The sequence below is a fragment of the Chelonoidis abingdonii genome, chromosome 22 (genome assembly GCF_003597395.2).
Source record: "Chelonoidis abingdonii isolate Lonesome George chromosome 22, CheloAbing_2.0, whole genome shotgun sequence".
Taxonomy (NCBI): Eukaryota; Metazoa; Chordata; order Testudines; family Testudinidae; genus Chelonoidis; species Chelonoidis abingdonii.
In genome coordinates, this window is record NC_133790.1 from 10,497,780 (window position 1) to 10,516,712 (window position 18,933).

Genomic DNA, 18,933 nt, shown 5'->3' on the forward strand with positions numbered 1-18,933 from the left:
AAGAATGGAATGGGAAGGAGGGGGAAGGGCAGGGGGGTTTGGGTGAGAGGCTTTTCAAACAGTACAGACGGCTGTAGTTTATGGGGAGAGAAACCCTTTTGCTTTTAAGTTCACTCAGCCTGTTAAATTAGGCACTTAAAAAGATAAAATGGAAGCTATTCTTTAAGCAATCCTGACTTTTATGCCTCATTACTTGTAGTCACTTAAAATCCCTTTTCTTTCTGTACTTAATAAACCTCTTTTATTGTTTTTTCTAAACCAGTGTGTTTTGACTGAAATGTTTGGGAACCTCCACTTAAGATAACAGGGTCTGGGCATATCATTTCCCTTTGATGAAATGACAGACTTTCTATGAGCTTGGATTGTCCAGGAGAGTGCTGGGCAGTGAAAGATGCACATTTCTGGGGACATGGCTGGGCCTCAAAGAATCTGCTGGGGTTCTTCCGCAGTGTAATTCATGAGTGACTAGCTCAGGGGCGGCCAGCCTATGACTCCGGAGCCACATGCGGCTCTTCAGAAGTTAATACACGGCTCCTTGTATAGGCACCGATTCCGGGGCTGGAGCTACAGGCGCCAACTTTCCAATGTGCCGATGGGTGCTCACTGTTCAACCCTTGGCTCTGCCAAAGGCCTGATCCTACTCCACCCCTTTCCACCCCCTCCCCAAGTGTGCCATACCCTCACTCCTCCCCCCCCACAGAGCCACAAAACTGCTGATTGGGAGGTGTGGGGAGGAAGGGAGGAATGGAGGGGGAGGCGCTGATTGGGGACGCTGCCGGTGGGTGGGAGGTGCTGGGAACAGGGGGAGCGGGAGGAGGGAGCTGATGGGGCGGGGATGTTGCCATACTACTGTGGCTCTTTGGCAATGGACATTGGTAAAATTCTGGCTCCTTCTCAGGCTCAGGTTGGCCACCCCTGGACTAGCTAGCAGCACTCCCAGCTACACAGTATTGAGTAAGTTACACACTGGAGGCTGTGTTTTAACTGGCCAGGGGTGGCTGTTCACCAGTAACACAGTGTAAAAGGCATCCCAGTTTGGACAAGTGAGGAAACACAGCTCTTCATCAGTCCAGGTTGTACGCTGGGTAATGTCACCCCCAATGTAAATGTTTTGTGGATGTTAACACATTTCAGTTTTGACCTTTTACCTTTTAAAATGCAACATTTCAAACCAAGAAGCAGAACTTTTCATTTAAAAAATGCCAAAACATCCTGTTTTAACAATTGCAAGATATTTAAAGACAGGAGATTCACCCAAAACAAATCTTCCCTGGATACAGTTTTGGTTTGAACAGACTGACCAATAAAAGACATTCCACCAGAAAGAAAAAAAAAACCACAACCAAAAAACAAAACAAACAAACAAAACCACCACACCCACACCACACATGGACAGTCCTAGTTATCAGTGCAACTCGAATTCCTTTTCTTTAAGGATCATGAGAATATGGGTTCTGATCAGTTAGTCTTTCCTGTGAAGTGCATAGTTCTGGCCCTGTCTAGCTGTGCTAATTTGTTTCAGTCAATTGGTATATTGCTGTTTAATGCAACTCCCATAAGGAAACTTCATACACTGTTACAGTACTTTGTACTATCAAGTTATCAACCCTACGGTGCAAGCCTGTGGCCTCCTGCCTAGTTCAGTGCTAAGTAGGCACAGACAGCCAATGTGCTGGGGATAGAAGAACCTCAAGAGTTTCATGTTTGCAACCATCCTATACTGTTTTAGACTTTGCAACTACTTTAAGTACAAAAACCTTGATGCCTGTCATTTAAACTCTGCCCCGGGCATCTCTAGAGGAAGATTTCATTTTAAAATAAGAGATTTCTTAGCTCCAAGGAAGTCTGTGCTAGACATGAGGAATATAAGTACCCCCAAAAAAGCTATGCTGGAAGAAACAGATGATGGTACATAGGATATAATGGGCCAGATCCTCAGCTGGTATAAATCAGCATAGCAACACTGAATTCACTGGAGCTACAGTTTATGGCAGGTGAGAATCTAATACACCATGTATATATTTGTTAGAGATATTTCCCTGTCCCCACTCCCTTTTCCAAAGTCAAGACCCCCCCGTCCTGTTTTTCCACTAGATCTTTTCCATGGATCGCTGATGCCTTTTACAACAGTCTTTCCCAGACAGCAACCGCAGTTACGTAATTTAACGCACACGGTTTGAGTGGGTTCAAAATAAGGCAAAGGAAATTCTCTTCAGACTGCACGCACTATATGAGTCAAGGAAAAGTGGTCCTACAAAAACAATCCAAAGGTGGTAACAGTTTCTCATGTCAGCGACTTATCACAGTAGATCTGATAAGAACAGCGAATATCTACTAAAACAAAAAACATCTCTCATGAAATGAATACAACTGAAATTATTCCCTTTTATCATCAGACATCTAACCAATCAGCAGCAAAAAGATTGCCACGGTTGATAAGTGAGGTCCCATGACCTGCTTAAAATTAAAAGGGAATAAAAAGAATGCAAGCAGGAGTGCGGATTTTGTCTGTGGCCCCTTGGGAACGCAACACCACCACCACACGCTATAATAACTAAAGTGTTTTCTCCAGAGCCGGTCGTAAATTCTGCTGAAGTTGTTTTGATAAGAGAACTGATGCATCACTGAAACAAATCAAAAACTGAAAGCTTCAATTAGAGAAATCTTGAAACATTTTGTTTTGACATTTTTGATCAAAGCTAAATGTTTTAATGTTCCCTAATCAAAGTATTTTGTTTTGCTTGGCTCAACATTAATTTCAGATCCACTGCACTGCCTTGTGCCCCCATTCTTTTCTATGGGGACCTTCTCACATCACAATGGGAGAGCAAGAGGGGAGACCCTGATGTCCATGGGTGATATAATCCGACCAGCGCTCTATTATACCAGAGCACTCTGAACAGTTACCCCCCCCCATATAAACAATAAAGCAATCCATAGCTATTACAGAAATTAAGTTGTCTGTGCCTTGTGGATGTAAGAGGAGGGGAGAATTCCCTGCAATTGCATGGCATACGAGGATGGAGGAGGCAGGGAGAACCGATAGGGTTAATGCTCTAGAGCAGTGGTGCAGATACGGCTGTGATTGGTAATGCTATTTGCAAGGAAAGTCTCTTCTGCTGCCATAGGGTCATGTACATTTAGAGCTTCATTCGTGAGCCATTTGTTACAGCAAACACCTGGAGAACCAAAGTGTGCTTGCTTTGTGCTGGGACATCCAGCCCAGGAGAAATAATCAGAAGGTTTTTGTTTGTTTTATACAGACTTGGTGGAAGGAGGTAGGAAGGATCAAGTTAACCGAACTATGAGCTTCAGGGCCAAGTGACAGATAGGACAGAGTGATGTGTGGTGCTGAAGCCATAGTTATAAATTGTACCTTTCCATTTAAATGATTAAATTAAGGGTAATTGTTGAAGTTTGGGTCTATTTTCTGAAGTGCAGCAACTTTGCTTACCCGTGGAAGTTGGCAGAGTTCTAAATGGAAATAAGATGCAAATTTCTACCAGTAACAGTAACTAGCCATTGGAACACATTACCAAGGGATGCAGTAAATTATCACTCAGAGTATTTAAACTCAAGACCAAGTGCCATTCTAAAAGACATGCTCTGATTCAACCACCAGTAGCTGGGCTAGATGCCAGAATCACTGGCTGAGTGCTAAGGCCCGTGTAGCACAGGTGGTAAGAACTGCCCCTTCTGGGCAAATCTATGAAATCTTTCAATGCTCTGGATTGTAGAAAAATGCATCTTGCAGTCTCTCCGACCCCTCCCCCCCCATACCTACCATATTCACACTGAAATAAGTTATCAAGGAAACCACTGCAAAAGTAACACGGGCCCTGTTAAGTATCGATCTTGAAAAGGAAAAAAAAAATCATGTAGGCGTTGTAATTAGGCCACTGAAGTGGTTTCATACCAACATGAGCTAAAATATGTGCTGTGTTGCAGTAAAGTTAATCTTTGCACTGACACCTGACTTGCTGGAATGTCTGTAGAACAAAAATTAAAAAAGACGGAATGCTATAATGCAATCCTAATTGTTGGGATAAGCCTTAATATAAGAAGGGGTCAGGGAGGCATGGTGCTTAATTGATTTTTCTTGCAGAAAATAAAGGCGGCATGCAAAGAACGAAGTACTATGATATCAGTGGGAACAGTAATTAAAAGCTTATTAGTGAGATAGGTCCAGGCAGTAAGACATAAAAACAGAACATTAAAGGAAATAAAGTTTGCCACCATGAGTACAGTCTGTTTTTATGCTCCTCACTGAAGTTTCTTCTTCACTTTAATATGATTAGAATAATTACCATACTGTAAGGGGGCAACTTAAGAGCCTATTCAACAGGCAAAGATAGGAGTTTAATGACAGCAATGAAGAGCAACATCTCAAAATTTATATAGCCCGGGAGCCCAACTGAATTCTAGAGAAGTTCAGATCTGGAGCTGAACTTGGCAGCCAAGGCTCATCTGTACTGAGAATGACGACTGGGATTTTAAGAGTTGCTCAAACAACTGATGCCTAATTACTCATTTAATTGAAGCTGGAGTTAGGTATGCAAATCCCCTAGGCTTTGAAAAAAAATTTATGGGCAATATTGCACCTCACCCTGAATAATCATGAAAAAGATGAGAGACGGCACAAAAAGTCTTCCTCCTCCCTTGTGATTTGCCCCACCATAAGAGTGCAGTCTGAATCTTGGCCAATTGTATACCAGGGGCACATGTGAGGAAGAAGGGGACTCTCAAGCTTGCAGCAGAAAAGCGATATGACTGGGGAGGTCCTTCCACAACAGCCAATGGGCACACTGCACTCTGATAAAACTTCAATGGGGCCTTCTGCTGTACACTCCCCAGAGGTCTCAGAGGCAATTGTTTATACTGTCTTCTGCAGCTTTGGCTTTGGGCCAGTCTACTCGGAGATCAGGAAGACCTGGTGATCTCACAGATAAGGCTGGCTCCTGTGGAATTTTCACTTTGTTTCTAGACCAAAGATGAGTCGGTAAGTGTCAGGTACTGTAGGTTCCTCTGAATCAGACCAAAGTCTTGTTCTTTAAAAAATTGGAGTGGGGCTCAGCACTGGTAGAAAGTGTCCTCTGATAGCCTTGGAAGCAGAGATCCTCCACTTATCCACAGAACAGACTTGGCAGTAGCATTGCAATCTTCCCTACATTGTTCTACCCATGGGCAGTGTGTGGATCACCAGCTCGGGGAGGCTAGCCCCCCCCAGCACCGCTCCTACTGCCTGAAGCCTCACCCCTTCAACTGAGGCCCTGCCGGAGCCCAGAGTCCTCTCAAGGTGGCTGCTGGACCCTGCCCCAAGCTAGGACCCCAGCCCTAGAGCCCTCAGAGGTGCAGTCCCAGCCCAAGCAGGGCGCTCCCCTCCTCTGTCTCCTACAGGGCGGCTGGCTCAGGGAACCAAAAAAACCAAAACACCCTGCTGTGCCACCCTAGGATTGGGCGGAATGCTCTCCATAGAATCTGCCGCCCCAAGCACGAGCTTGCTCGGCTGGTGCCGGAAGCCGGCCCTGCTTAAACTGACTGTTAAGACTTGTGGCACAGTCAAGGTATTGGAGCTGCAAGGTTATTGTAATTTGAAAAGTTTTCTTCTGCTCTATTGTACTTTTAATAACTGTTAGCATCCTCCACATGACAGAGATCCTAGGATAAACCTGGGAGTTTGTTTTCTATTTTTTTATTTTAAAAAGCAGGTACATTTAGGGCCTTTTCCTACTTGATTCCATCTTAGTACCCTCTCCAGGCCATGTTTTTTCCAGTCTGCTGAGAAAGAGAAACATTTTGATTCCACACCAGATAAGGTTTTAAACTACTGTCGTAACAGAACTATGGGCAAGTGCCTTACCTCTTTCTGAATGGGGCAGTTGCTGCCTCAGTGTCTCTCCAGCAAGTAGGGTAGCTTGTCCCTCAAGTCAAAGCAGAAAAAGACTTCCCCTTCTGGGTTTCAAAAGAGTTCCACAAATGAGAAGTCTCTGCACCCCAATCCAGACAAAACAAAGGAATAAAAAGAGGATGGTTCGCTCCAGCCAGTCTCCCTCCAGAGAAGCAAAAACTGCCTGAAAACTACTCCAGTAATCACATTCTACTTCTCTCTCTCTACCACTTGCTGGATCCTGCGGATCAGTAGATTTGAATCCTTTCACTAGCCTTCTCCAAAGGCACTTCCTTCTTTCCTCCCACTGCAAGCACAGGCTGGTCACACACCAAGCCTCATTGGGGTATAACTGGCCCCAGCTGGTCCCCTTCCTACCTCATTCATGACCTGAATGAATCTCTTCCCTGCTCTCCAAGTGCATCAGGTTTCTACGCCCACCCACTAGACTTAAGGGAACAAAATTTGCAGCCTAATCCTGCCCCCATTGACTTCAGAAGTATCCAGCCCTTGTTGTAAACTGGAAACAAATGCACCGAAGCTATTAAAGGTAGAGCAAAAATTATCTGGTGAAAGCAGAGTTTGGTCAATGCCGAGCTCTTTGGAAAATCCCACCGTAAATATTTGGCTTATGATCCAAATACATTTCTCCCATTGAAAATGCCTCTCTCACTCACTCTTAAGGGACAAATGCCGAACTTTTTTTTTTTTTTTGCTGCTGCCTTTGGACAATATAAATATGAATGAGATTCTTAGTTAACAGAATTATTCTATGCATGCACTGCAGTTGTAGCCATGTCCGTACGTACTATTCAGCAGATAGTTTAAGACATAAGTAGTATTTCCAGATCTTGAATATTAAAATGTAAATTAGTTTCTTATCTACAAATGATGTAGATCTTAACATGTAACAATTTTAATAATGTTTATTCTTTTCTCAATTGTTAGCTGTGGACTTTCATTGTAGGAATTATAATAGTTTTCTTTTGGCTTTAGCCCTATTTCTGTGCAGGATAATTGGGTTATTGTGGTTTAAATAGACTTGGAGTTTATATATTTTAAAACAGCAAGGGAGGAAAGGAAAGTGACATTTCTGGATGGGGCAGTAGTCATATGATGAGCAAGTGCAAGGAGAAGACAAGCACTGTTTTAGTCAGATCATTTGAAGTTAGTACATAAAATTAATAATATATCAGCAGATTCACTGCCTGTGGTGAGGTTAGTAGAGGTCTTTGTTTTAAAAATCCTTGCTGCTTAATATATCCTTCAGGGTGAAGCAATGTGCCAGGAATTCATAAACCATATTGGCATTGCTCTCTCTTTTCAAGTGGTCTCTCTTCCAGACTGGCTGTGGCACCAGAGGCAGAGAGAATAATAGATTCTAGAATCCCTGTAGAATATGGGTTTCTTAGAGAAAGCAGATTGATAAGGGGCTCGCAGATTCCCAGCTCAGGGAGGTCTGATACCAGGGGACTAGTTTTTGTTATTAAAAAATAAAAAAAGGAGAGCAACAGAGAGAACTATTAGGCTACCAGCATCCAGTGCAGTTATTGATGGGACAGAGATTAGACTGAAGGGTAAATGGATGGCTGGCACAAAAAGCTGACGGCACACAAAGCATTAAAGGCCATAATGTGAGGAAACTAAGGCAACATCTACACAGCAGCCCACTGGCGGTGCCGTGTAATGTACCTGGAGCTACAAACTGTAGCGAAAAGCAAGCTGCATCCACCCTGTAGCACGTAGCTACATACGCCAGGGAAAGGCTCTGGCAGGGAGGAGGCAGTGGGGAAAGTGGGGAGAGAAAAAGACACTGCACTGCTAAAAATGGCCGTGCAGGTGGGGGGACACTACTTGGTCATGTAGAGAGGAGAGCAGTATAGGGGACACACTATACGGTTCTGGCTTGTCTCTATTTGCCAAAGCAGTGCCTACTCATCTTCACTGATACTTATACCCACGCTAGGGGGGCATGCAGTGTAAGTACTCTACCTACCACCATAAGGAGTGTGGACATTCGCTCATTGCAATGTATGTAAGTTGCCTCTGTTCAGAGAGATCCCTACTTCTCATAGTCCTTTTCTGGGTCTCTAAAGAGAGTGAAGTGATGGCATGGTAGCAGGTGACAGCACATAACATGAAGATTTTGTTCAAATGGGTGCCATCAAGAGATTTTAAAAGTCCAGTGTCTTTCAGTCCAAAGTGGGGGGAAAAAACCCACGGCAGCATCAGGAGGAAGGATGGTCAGACTCAAGAAATTGGGGTTCAATTCTGAGTTCTGCTACAGACTGTGTAACATTAAGTCACTTGATTTCAGTGGGAGTTAGGCACCTAAATACCCTTGAGAAATGGGCTTTAATCTCTCTGTGATGCAATTCCCTATCTGTAAAATGGGATTTCCCCTGCCTTACAGGGTAGTGGGAGGATAAACAGATACATGATTGGGAGGTGTTCAGTATTCCAGTAATAAAAGCTGCATATGCACGTACTGTAGACAGCTAGATGAAGGTCCAAAAAGGACAATGAACAGCGCGTTTTGTCAGACCCATTTTGCAAAGAGGCAAACTGACCCACTGAGTGGTTCAGAGAGTTGTCCATAGTTACATAGCATGTCATTAACAGAACCAAAAATAGAAGCCAGATCCCCTGTTCCATGCATCATAACCTGATGCATTCTTTCAAATAATTCAGCATATCCCCTTACAACTGCCACTTTTCCCCCTACGATGTCAGATGCAAATCACCACCACTGCAACTACTTGGAGAACGGAGAGGCACACATTGTTGTTAGAAAAACCGCAGAACTTCTTGTATCCACCGAGACGAGGGAGCCCTGGAGAGAACAGACAGGGAGAAATGATTTCCAGCTCTGTGGGACAGCATAACATGCTGTGTAAAAATCACATGCCATCTTGCAACGGTCATGAAAATAAGGGCTGTTCCCTATGTACATGTCTTCCTTTGTGATACTGCCTGTCATCCACCTCTAGATATTTGCACTCAAACACCTTCTACTACTCACACATTTCCTCCATTGGTAGGAAAACACCCTGTTTTTGGTCATCTATCATTTTCTCTTCAGAAATATGCATATGTAAGTGGAGAGAGAGAGAGAAAATGCATAATGCACAAGCCTAGTAATATTGTCAGCTACAGATACTGTACCTGGAGGAGCACTGGGAGTTAGAATTTAACTGAACACAGAGAATTAATTGACAGGTAGAGACGACATTTCTCAGACATGTGATAGTCTGACATTTTTTTGCATAAACTGAGAGATCCGGTGGAGCATCACTTGCACAGAAATTGGTTTGAAAAAAAACCCTAATATTTGATTTTCATTTTTTAGCACTGGGTGGGGCAGCTGGGTTGTTTGAGATCCAAGAGCAGAACTGTTATTGAGTGTGATGTCGCTCAGCAGACTAGGGAGCGGGGAGATGTAGCCAAAAGAGCATCAGCAGAGTAGTACCCAAAGTAACTATATTAAGAGCAGTGATGAATGAACGTGAAAAAGGCTGAGTGTGGAGGAACAACCTAATCTTTGAATCCCATTATCAATACTGTCTGTCTGTCTACTTATGTGGCCTGCCATCATTGTAGTATCTGACCACCTCACCACCATTAATGTCTGTATCAGCATAACACCTGCATCTTGTTACCTTCTGACCAGGGTATCTCCAGGCTGAACAGTTCCTGGCCTTCACTATGTTATTCCCAGCAGAGATAGGGTGCCTAAACAGGCCTGCTTGCTCTCTCTCCTCAGAGTCATTATACAGCATAATCTCCAACAGTTATGTTACCACATAGAACTTCCTAGGCAAGCCTATATTTTCCTTCTAGTAAAAGCACTACGGAGAAAACACACTAAAAAGAACATAAGAGCCTATACGGTTGCTAATATGCTAACCAGAGATCACCCCATGGACTGTGGCAGGAGCAGTCCTTCTAAACCCCACTCAAGAGGTTTCAAGTTCATCACAGCTTCAGCTCTGAACGAGTCTGCTCATGACATGTTTAGTCCACCTTTTATAATGTTCAGGGGTCTTTGAGATGGAGTTTCAAAGAGCAGATAATTGGCAGACAACTTGTTTTTACCCCAGGTATAGCTTCAAAAGTATGGATTTGAAGTGGGACATTTGCGTTCCCCGCATCCTCATGCATGCATTTCCTAGAAATTCCACTTCACAGGCATTGTCCCCAAAAAGTTCTTTGAAGTTCTTTTATCTCCCAGAGATGGTATTAATCCTGCCCATAGAAAAGTTTCAAACAATTCTACAATAGCACATATACAATTGCTTTTTAACACACTAGACCCCAAAGGTATTGAACCTAATTCAGTAAAGTTTCTCTTAATTCCATAAGGTTTGACCAGGATGTGACATTCCCCAGGATACAATCTGGACTGTTGAACAGCTGTGTCCTCTCAGTTGTCCAACCTGGGGTGCCTCTTACACTGCTTGTTGTATGAACATCCACTCCTGGCCTGTAAACTCACTCCTAGTTGACCAGTATTGAGTGCTACTAGCCACTCACGAATTAAACTGCAGAGCAATACCAGCAGTTATTCTAGTCCCAGACTTTCCCCCAGAAATGTGCATCTTGTACTGTCCAGCACACTACTGAACAATGCAAGCTCTTAGAAAGTCTGTCATTTCATCGAGGGAAAATGATATATGCACCAGCCCTGCTATCCCAAATGGAGTTTCCCCACACACTTTAATCCAAGCATATGGGTTAAGATAAAAAAACAAGTTTATTAACTACAAATAGATTTTAAGTGATTACAAGTATTGATGCATAAAAGTCAGAATTGGTTACAAAAGAAAATAAGAGAGAGTAATATGTAAGCTAATACCTAATTTAACAAACTAAGTGGCCTTAAGAGCAAAGGTTTTGTCACCATATGTTGCTGTAAATTTCACAGGCTGGGTCTTCTTCCAGCCTGAGACCACTCCCCCTTAGTTCAGTTCTTTGAGCGTTGTTGTTATCATGAGCAGAGAGACGGGAGGAGGAAAGCTGAAGTGGAGGCCACTGTCTTTCATTTTATATCACCCATCCCTCTTCGAGGATTACTCCCACTGATGTGCAGGCAACAGATCGTCTCCTGGGGGCATGAGGATTGAACCATTTCTGTAATGAAATATACATTTCTTGTTTACACCTTCCCATTGCTGAAGAGTGACGGTTTAAGCCAGTGATAGCTCTTTAACACCAGTCTGGAGTGCCCGTGTGCCTCTGTATCTGAAAAACTAGTTTGAACCTGACTTACTAACTCATGTTACAGCAATGTTATACAGTAGAAACTTATAACTTTGCATACAAAGTTGATACAAATATTTCAACAGGACAATAATGTCCAGCAGATTATGCCATTTCAAATGATCTCACAAGGCATACTTTGTACAAAATTTATCATAGTATTGTAAAAGTGGTGACCATAATAATATAGACTGCCACACAGAATCTTGCAGGTTATTGTCGGTCTGTCACATAAGGTACCACTAAACACAACCAAAGTTATCGCAGTCTGGTGCTCAGAAGGTGAATAAAGACAGATAAAAAATAACCCCATCCAAAGTGAAACTGATAAATTTTTAGCACTGGTAGTTCTACTTTGTGGTGTAAAGACTTCACACATTTGCTATCACTCTGCAGCGGAAACAAGGTCTCTCCGTACTTGCATACCTATATAGATTCACACATCCCTCTGCAGATTATAGAAAGATTGACTGATATAGAAGACCAAGGTTTTCAGAGATGAAAGTCAAATAGAAGCTTCCAAAAATACCATATCAGTAAGAATAGAGAAGTAAAATTTTGTGAAAGGTGCTGCTGTAAAAAATGACAGTGGTCTCTCTCCACTTTTGATGTTGCTGTCACATCCACAACGGAGTAAAGGAGAATTTTTTTACTCTTTAAAATAAAAGCCATTTTAACATCTAAGATGATGAAATCTTAATGAAAGAGATGAGAAATCTATGAGATCCAAATTGCCTGATAGTGATTTTTATCTCCAAAAATCCTGATGTGTTTCTTCCACCATCTTCACGATATACACTTGTGAAATACAGCCATCTTCAGGATACAATACAGCTGTCTATAGTATAGGGACTATGATTGAATACAAATTATGTTCCTTTTGAGAAATATCCCATATAACCCTTTTCCAGAAAAACTATTGACAGGTTGACAAAACAAACACTTCCCCATTTGAAAAACCCAGGCTCTTTCTATAGAAAACTCTAAAATCTTATATAGCAAGAGAAGATGCGCAGTCTAGTGGACTGAACAGGAGAGTGGAAGCCATGAGCTCCTGAGATCTAGGCCACATTTGGACGTTGACTTTCTCCATGCTGTAAGCAAGGAAACATTTAAAAATTGGCATGTTTAGTCTTGAGAAAAGACTGAGGCATGACCTGGTAATAGTCTTCAAGTATGTTAAGGGCTGTTGTAAAGAGGACGGTGATCAATTGTTTTCCATGTCCACTTAAGGTAGGACAAGAAATAGTCTGCTTAAACTGCACCAAGGGACATTTAGGTTAGATATGAAGGAAAAGTTTCTAACTATAAGGATAGTTAAGTACTGGACTAGGCTACCAGGGAAGATAGTAGAACTCCCATCATTCTTCTTCAGAACCGGTTAGACAAACATCTGTTAGGGATGGTCTAGGTTTCCTTGGTCCTGCCTCCGTCTGGGGGGATGGACTAGATCATCTCGAGGTCCCTTGTAGCCCTACATTTGTAAGATAAGTCATTAGACCATTTCTCCATCTATAAATTTGGGGTAGTAATACTTCTTCAGAGGGGTGTTGTGAGTATCAATCATTTAGGGCTACACTCTCGTGCCCTTATTCAGACTGAGTAGTATTACTCCACAAATTGTCTCATTGCCTTTAATGGAGCAACTCTTTGAGCAAAGTGCTACTCAGATGAACACAGATATCAGAATTCGGCTCTAAGCCAATCTGATCCAAGGCCACTGATGTCAGTGGAAAGACTCCCATTGACTTCAGTGTGCTTTCGATCTGGCTTTAGCTGCTAAAGCACTTTGCAGATGTAAAACCCTATGTAAGTTCTAAGTAGTGTTATTATTTAGAGTGTGCCCATTTTTTTTTAGAAGATTTTATTGTCAGAAAAACATGGAGTCATAGCTGCAAATTGAGAACAAACTGATAACTGATGTGGAGCATTACAACCTTTGTAATTATTGGTGAAATAAGAAAATACCTGTGTCAACTAAATAATCTACGGCATTTCCCAGATTGCTTTCCCATAAAGATCATGCATCCAGTTAACTAAATAGGAAAGCCTTCTTCAATGGAAAAACTGATAAAGCAATAAACCCACGCATGATTAGTCTAAAGATGTGCATTGAAACTTGCTTCTCTCTTGCTTCTGCATTTCACTGTCTGGGGCCATTAGTTTTTATTAAAACATGAAAATGTTGTCGAGTAGGCTACTAACCAGCTCTTACCACAGAAAGAAATGGAGACAAAAGACCATAAATATATCTTTCTGAATGAGATCTGGCCATAAACATGATTAAAGGTTCTGGTGGCCTGATGTGGCTTTTATATGCTACATAAGTGGAGGAAAAGTTAACAAACCCCATCCAAGTGTGCCTGTGAGAATTAGTGACAACTAAGTGAAAAAAGAAAATTAAAAACCAAGTAAAGAAATGCCACTTATCTATGGGGGAAAAACATTTTCAACACCGCAGTGCCATTTTTTCCCCATAAGAACAGATTCAGTTTTAATTAGAAAAACTGATTCAGAAAAATGCTTATGCCATCAGCAAACGGCTCTTTCATTTTGCTGGTGCTCAGAACTTTAACAGGTGGTTAACTAACTCATTATTTCATGCAGGCTCTTTACCCACCTTTGTTTCTGAAGGCAGAAAAAATTCTTTATTGTTACATGTTTTTTGGTAATGCAGCAGCTGCTGTTTATGCTAATTCTTGCTTACTTGCAAATAGACCTATGTTTATTTCGTGCCACAGCAGCTGTCAACAAAGACATTTGAAGAATAATTTCCATACTTAAAAGAAAGGCTCTGCTCCCTCTTCCGATTGTGTGTCTTTCTTCTGCATTTCAGGCCCGACATATGTTCAATGGAGAAAATGTCTAATGACGAATTAAGAGATGGGCTGAACTTACAATGGCTGATGATCCTGTAGGCACCCAACAATTTTCCTACCTACCATGCACTTGGCACTCTGAACTCCCATTCTCTACCCTCACCCTAAGAAGAACATCCTCTAAAATGTGGTAGTCCTAGGAAACACTGTTTGAGACGCTAACATATAGGGGCAGAAAGTGATGATGTGAAGCTGCAGAATGCATTCAATTGCACTACCTGCTAAAAGCTGCCACTTCTTACAACATTTACCCAGGCTACTTTATACCCAGTGAAATGGACCATGATAAACTAGAAAGGATCCACCCATTATCCGTCCAGTGATTGTATCAGAAAAAAAGAGGAGGAAATGTGTTACAGAGAATGCCCTGCTATCCACCCTGGACTCCACCTGCTGGAAGCTCAAGTGCTTGAATGGTTTAAGGAGTAAGGAAGGAGTTGTGAGAAAAGGAGAAGACCTCTCAGAGGGACTAGCCTCATTCTGCCTCTGTAGTCCAGGGGGAAGCCCCCGCTAGCTAAAAGTTCACATGCAACCTCCCCATTGACCTTCAGATAGTCAGCACTGTCTCAAAAATGAGCCGTGCTTGCCGGGGAGGGGTGCTGTGGACTTGGTAAAAAGCCAGGGAAATTGGGGGTCAGGGTCAGGCTCTAGCTAGAACATGGCTTCTCATCCCAGTGCTCCAGCATATCTATAATATAGTTCCTATGACTAGGCTGGAGACATCTCTGACAGTGGCTGTTCAGTTCCTGCAGTTAGGCAGCCATCCGATCAGTATCCTGGCCTACAGCTGGCAAACCTTCGAAACCACCCAGAGTCTGTTAAGATTTACAACCTGCTGGCACACACGTCTAGGCATCAGCTCTGAGCTATATTTCCTGTGGAACTCAGAATTTCCATGTGCAGTGAGACACAGGAGAAGGGAGCAGAGTGGTTTTGTAAAATTGCCTCCCCGTTTCTGAGAATGGCTGATATGTTGTCAAGAGGTAAATGGGAAAAACTGCTTTCAGTCAAAATGTTTTCAAGCCTTTTTCTTTAATAACTTGTCATTGCTGGGTGAGAAGAAGTCCCGCAGCAACAATTTGTAGCGAAACTGTGAAAAACACGGTGTTAGAATTATGAAAAATAAAACCCAGCCATGTAACCATGGCAGTTGACAGGAAAAGCAAAAGGAACCAAGTGAGACAGCAATTTACAAATATATATTTGAAGCTGTGTTCATTAACTAATAACTGGATTCTGAACCTAGATCTAATGAGCGATGGCTACTCCAAACACACAAAAAGGTTGACTTTATTCATTTTTCTAGAAAACTATCCAGATTCACTTTTAGGCTCCTGCAAAGACTTACACACCATGACTAGTGTCATTGAATTCGGGTAAAGCATGCATGGAAGTCCTTGCAGCATTGGAACCTTAACGCTCAAGCCTGCAGTCCTGGTGCAGCCAAAGCTGCCACTGAAGTGTATGAGTTTTGTCTTTGTCAGCATTACAGTACCCAGCCTTTTTAAGGGCAATCATTTCTAATTTGGTTTGAAAACCTATGAGCCGAATTCTGCTCTCACTTACACCAGTGAACTCAGGTGCAAAAACTGGACAAATGTGCAAAATGCAAACACCTGATCTGGACATGTAAGTTAGGTAAACATGGCATGCATAGTTTTGAAAATTTCAAAGTTTTGATGAGAAACATTAAGTATTTTTCACAAAATGTTTCATGAGAAATGCTGCTGACCAGCTCTACTCTTGAACACAACTAATTCTGTGAGAATGAGTGTCCTGCCTTAACAAATGGAAAGCTAGATTGGGAGTGAGTTTGATCTAGCGGGCTTGTCTCTATGTAAAAAGCTCCCTAGTGCTATTAGTTACACACATAGTCTGTAAAAATAACCACGACTAAATAATCACAAATACACATCCGAAGTGAGACCTCTGTAATAAAACAATAATGAAACTATGATAAAATTGCATTTCCTAAGAGATTATAAATACACCACTTTGTGGGGTGGAAAACAATGTATCAGCACAGAAGTCAGACTTTCAGGTTAGGAATGCGGTAGCAGATGGTCAAAAAAATAACTCAACCCCAAATTTTCAAGCCCAGCTGCTGAACTTGCTTGTGCAAATTTTGCGTGGACACCAGTCTGCATGAATAGGTATTTGTTGTACAGGGCAATTGTGCATCTACCCAATTAGATAAAGTCTTCTGAGATTAAACTTTGGGAGAGTTCAAGTATACTAGGTAAGAGTATTGGAAATGTAGACATTAGAGTTGATAAATTCCTGGATTATATATGAGTGGTATCTTTTATCACTTATTACTGTATACTCATTATGATATTCAAAGAATTATCATGCTTCAAGGCAGAAGCTAGTCACCATTCGTGGGCAGGAAGAAATGCCCTCCTATGGCAGTGGTTCTCAAATTATTTATCATTGTGGGCCGCATATGCAGCTCTCTCTGTGTTATGTGGGTTGCATACCCACAATACATATACTACCTGTATGGCCCTGAGGGTGTCACATGGGCTGCAGCTATGTGCCAATTGGGCCAGAAGTGGCCCATAGGCCACGGGTTGAGAAGCAGTGCCCTATGGTATAGTGTAGCCAAGTTAGATTCATTATGGGGGTTTACTCCATTCTTCTGAAGCATCCAACTTTAACCATTGCTGAAAGTAGGACACTGTATTAGATTTGCTATTTCTCTGTTTCAGCATGGCAATTTCTCAAGTCTTGTAAACCAAAAGAAAGATTACTTACAGATGTAGGGAGAGGAGATAAAAGAGAGAGAAAAGGAGAAGAAATAATGAATCTGAAAGATACTACCTTTGTATTAGACTGTCCCATGTTTGTACACAGGTCTTGATTAATGACCTAGCCCTTCCTTCCAACACACAACCTGCTTGCCATGTATCTTGATACAGCACATGCCCGTCCAAGAACACTGGCTGACATTACAATATGCCAAGTGATGCACGCCCTGTATCTGATAGAAGGCTTGAGTCCCAAAAATTAGGCTGTTGCTTCCAGTAAGTGGACCCACAGTATAACAAAGAGAAAACATCTTGGAGACACAAACTCCTTTTTGTGGTTGTCTAGAAATTTAATCAGAAAAGGATTTGCAGGCAGAACATCTGTAAAGCAGACAGACAGATGTTTGCAGTATACAATCATGTGCTTTACCTTTTTCAGAAACTCTCATATTTGCATGGCATTTCATCCCCAAACCAGCTAATTCTCTTTTAAAGCAGTTTACTCTATTGTTTCACTGTAAACGGGGAGGAAAGATTTGTTTAATCATCATTTCCATAAATATTAAGTAGATCAGGGTTCTGTTGAGAGGAGGACATTTAAACAAATTCACATTGCTACTAGCTGGCTCTTTGGAGCTTTCCCAGATCTCTTTTTAGTCTTTTTGGGGACGCTAAATCAACATTTAAAATGAACTGCACAATTGGAACAAAAAACCCCATAAATAATTCAGAAGAAAATTAATGGCATTCAAGATACTCGTTTCTGATTATCAACATGGCTGCCTGGTTTTTTTTTTGGTTTTTTTTTTTGTTTTTTTTTGTTTTTTTTTGTTTTTTTACAGTAGCAAGCAGCTGGTACAAAACATAACACTAATCAGTTTGTTTCTTTCATTTTTTTTTTAAACTCCTTGGAAATGCATCCCCAGTTAACTGCTTTGAAGTTCAATTTTAATTTAGATGCAAACTACCCCAAAGTACAGATAGTCTAAAAAGTGCCTCTGGCAGTCTATAATTACAATGCAATAGTGCTGTCAGATTTGATTAGAATGTCACTTCACTCACTCATTCCATACAGCACAGTTTAGCTTCACCTGATGATTTAAATATTCCTCCTCATCCTTCAGTCCTGCGGCCTCCTGTTAGGGTATATAATAGATAGGACTTTATTTACTTGCTGGTTTTCAGTCATTGAGGTCCTCTAGACCATCTGAATGATAAAATAGAGCAAAATAAACCCCAACCCAAAAATCTTGGTGATGAAATATTTCAGTTGCAATGTTTCATCTGCAAAAGATTCACAGCATAGGCGTAAAACAATCGATCACTATTAAGGCTTAATAAAATGGCAATACTGAGTTATAATGCATGGCTTTCGAGAGTATCAAATTAGCTAAAAAGATGCTTTTCTACCCAAATAAATAATCTTTGGGTTCACTTCAATAATCGTATATTTGGGAGTACTTCAGTGCTTGAAGGGTACTAGACTGAAGTCCTCCATTTACCCACTGAACAAGTATAACATGTTCAACAGTAATGTAATATCTTTCATGCTGTCTTGCCGACATATAGCAATCCTGTTCTGATGAAACCACACCTGAAGATGAAGAGGTAATTTTGGCTCCATATCCATTCAGTCATTGGCTTTGCAGCTTTGACTATTAATGTCAAAAGTGGAGGTGGCCTTGTAGCAGAGATACTTGTAATTTAACATGTTCCTGTCATATGATAACCTTTGGTCACTATGTCCTGGGATGGTTAGGAAATGGGGATCAAAAGGTCAAAGACTCTGTATCCAATTGCTACTCTCCCTGAGTCATCCATTCCCTCAGGAGTGAAATTTACTGCGGAAGTCAGAATTTTATTACCTAAGAACAGGTGGTAATCGACAGGCTATGCATTAGCTCCATGACAGTCTTGGCCAGATCCTCACCTGTGGAATCAAATCAGTGGAGCGACACCAGTTTATGCCAGCTGGAGATCAAGGAATCAGCTGGTGCAAATCAGCACAGCTCTGTTGACTTAAATGGAGCTAGAGCAATTTACACCAGAGAGGGATCTGGTCCGGAGTCTATTTTATTAATATTTGCACTTCTTGCCGATTTCTGTACAAGCCAAAGGCCGTGAAAATGGAGCTGAGCTCTGGAGATCTCAGTCACAT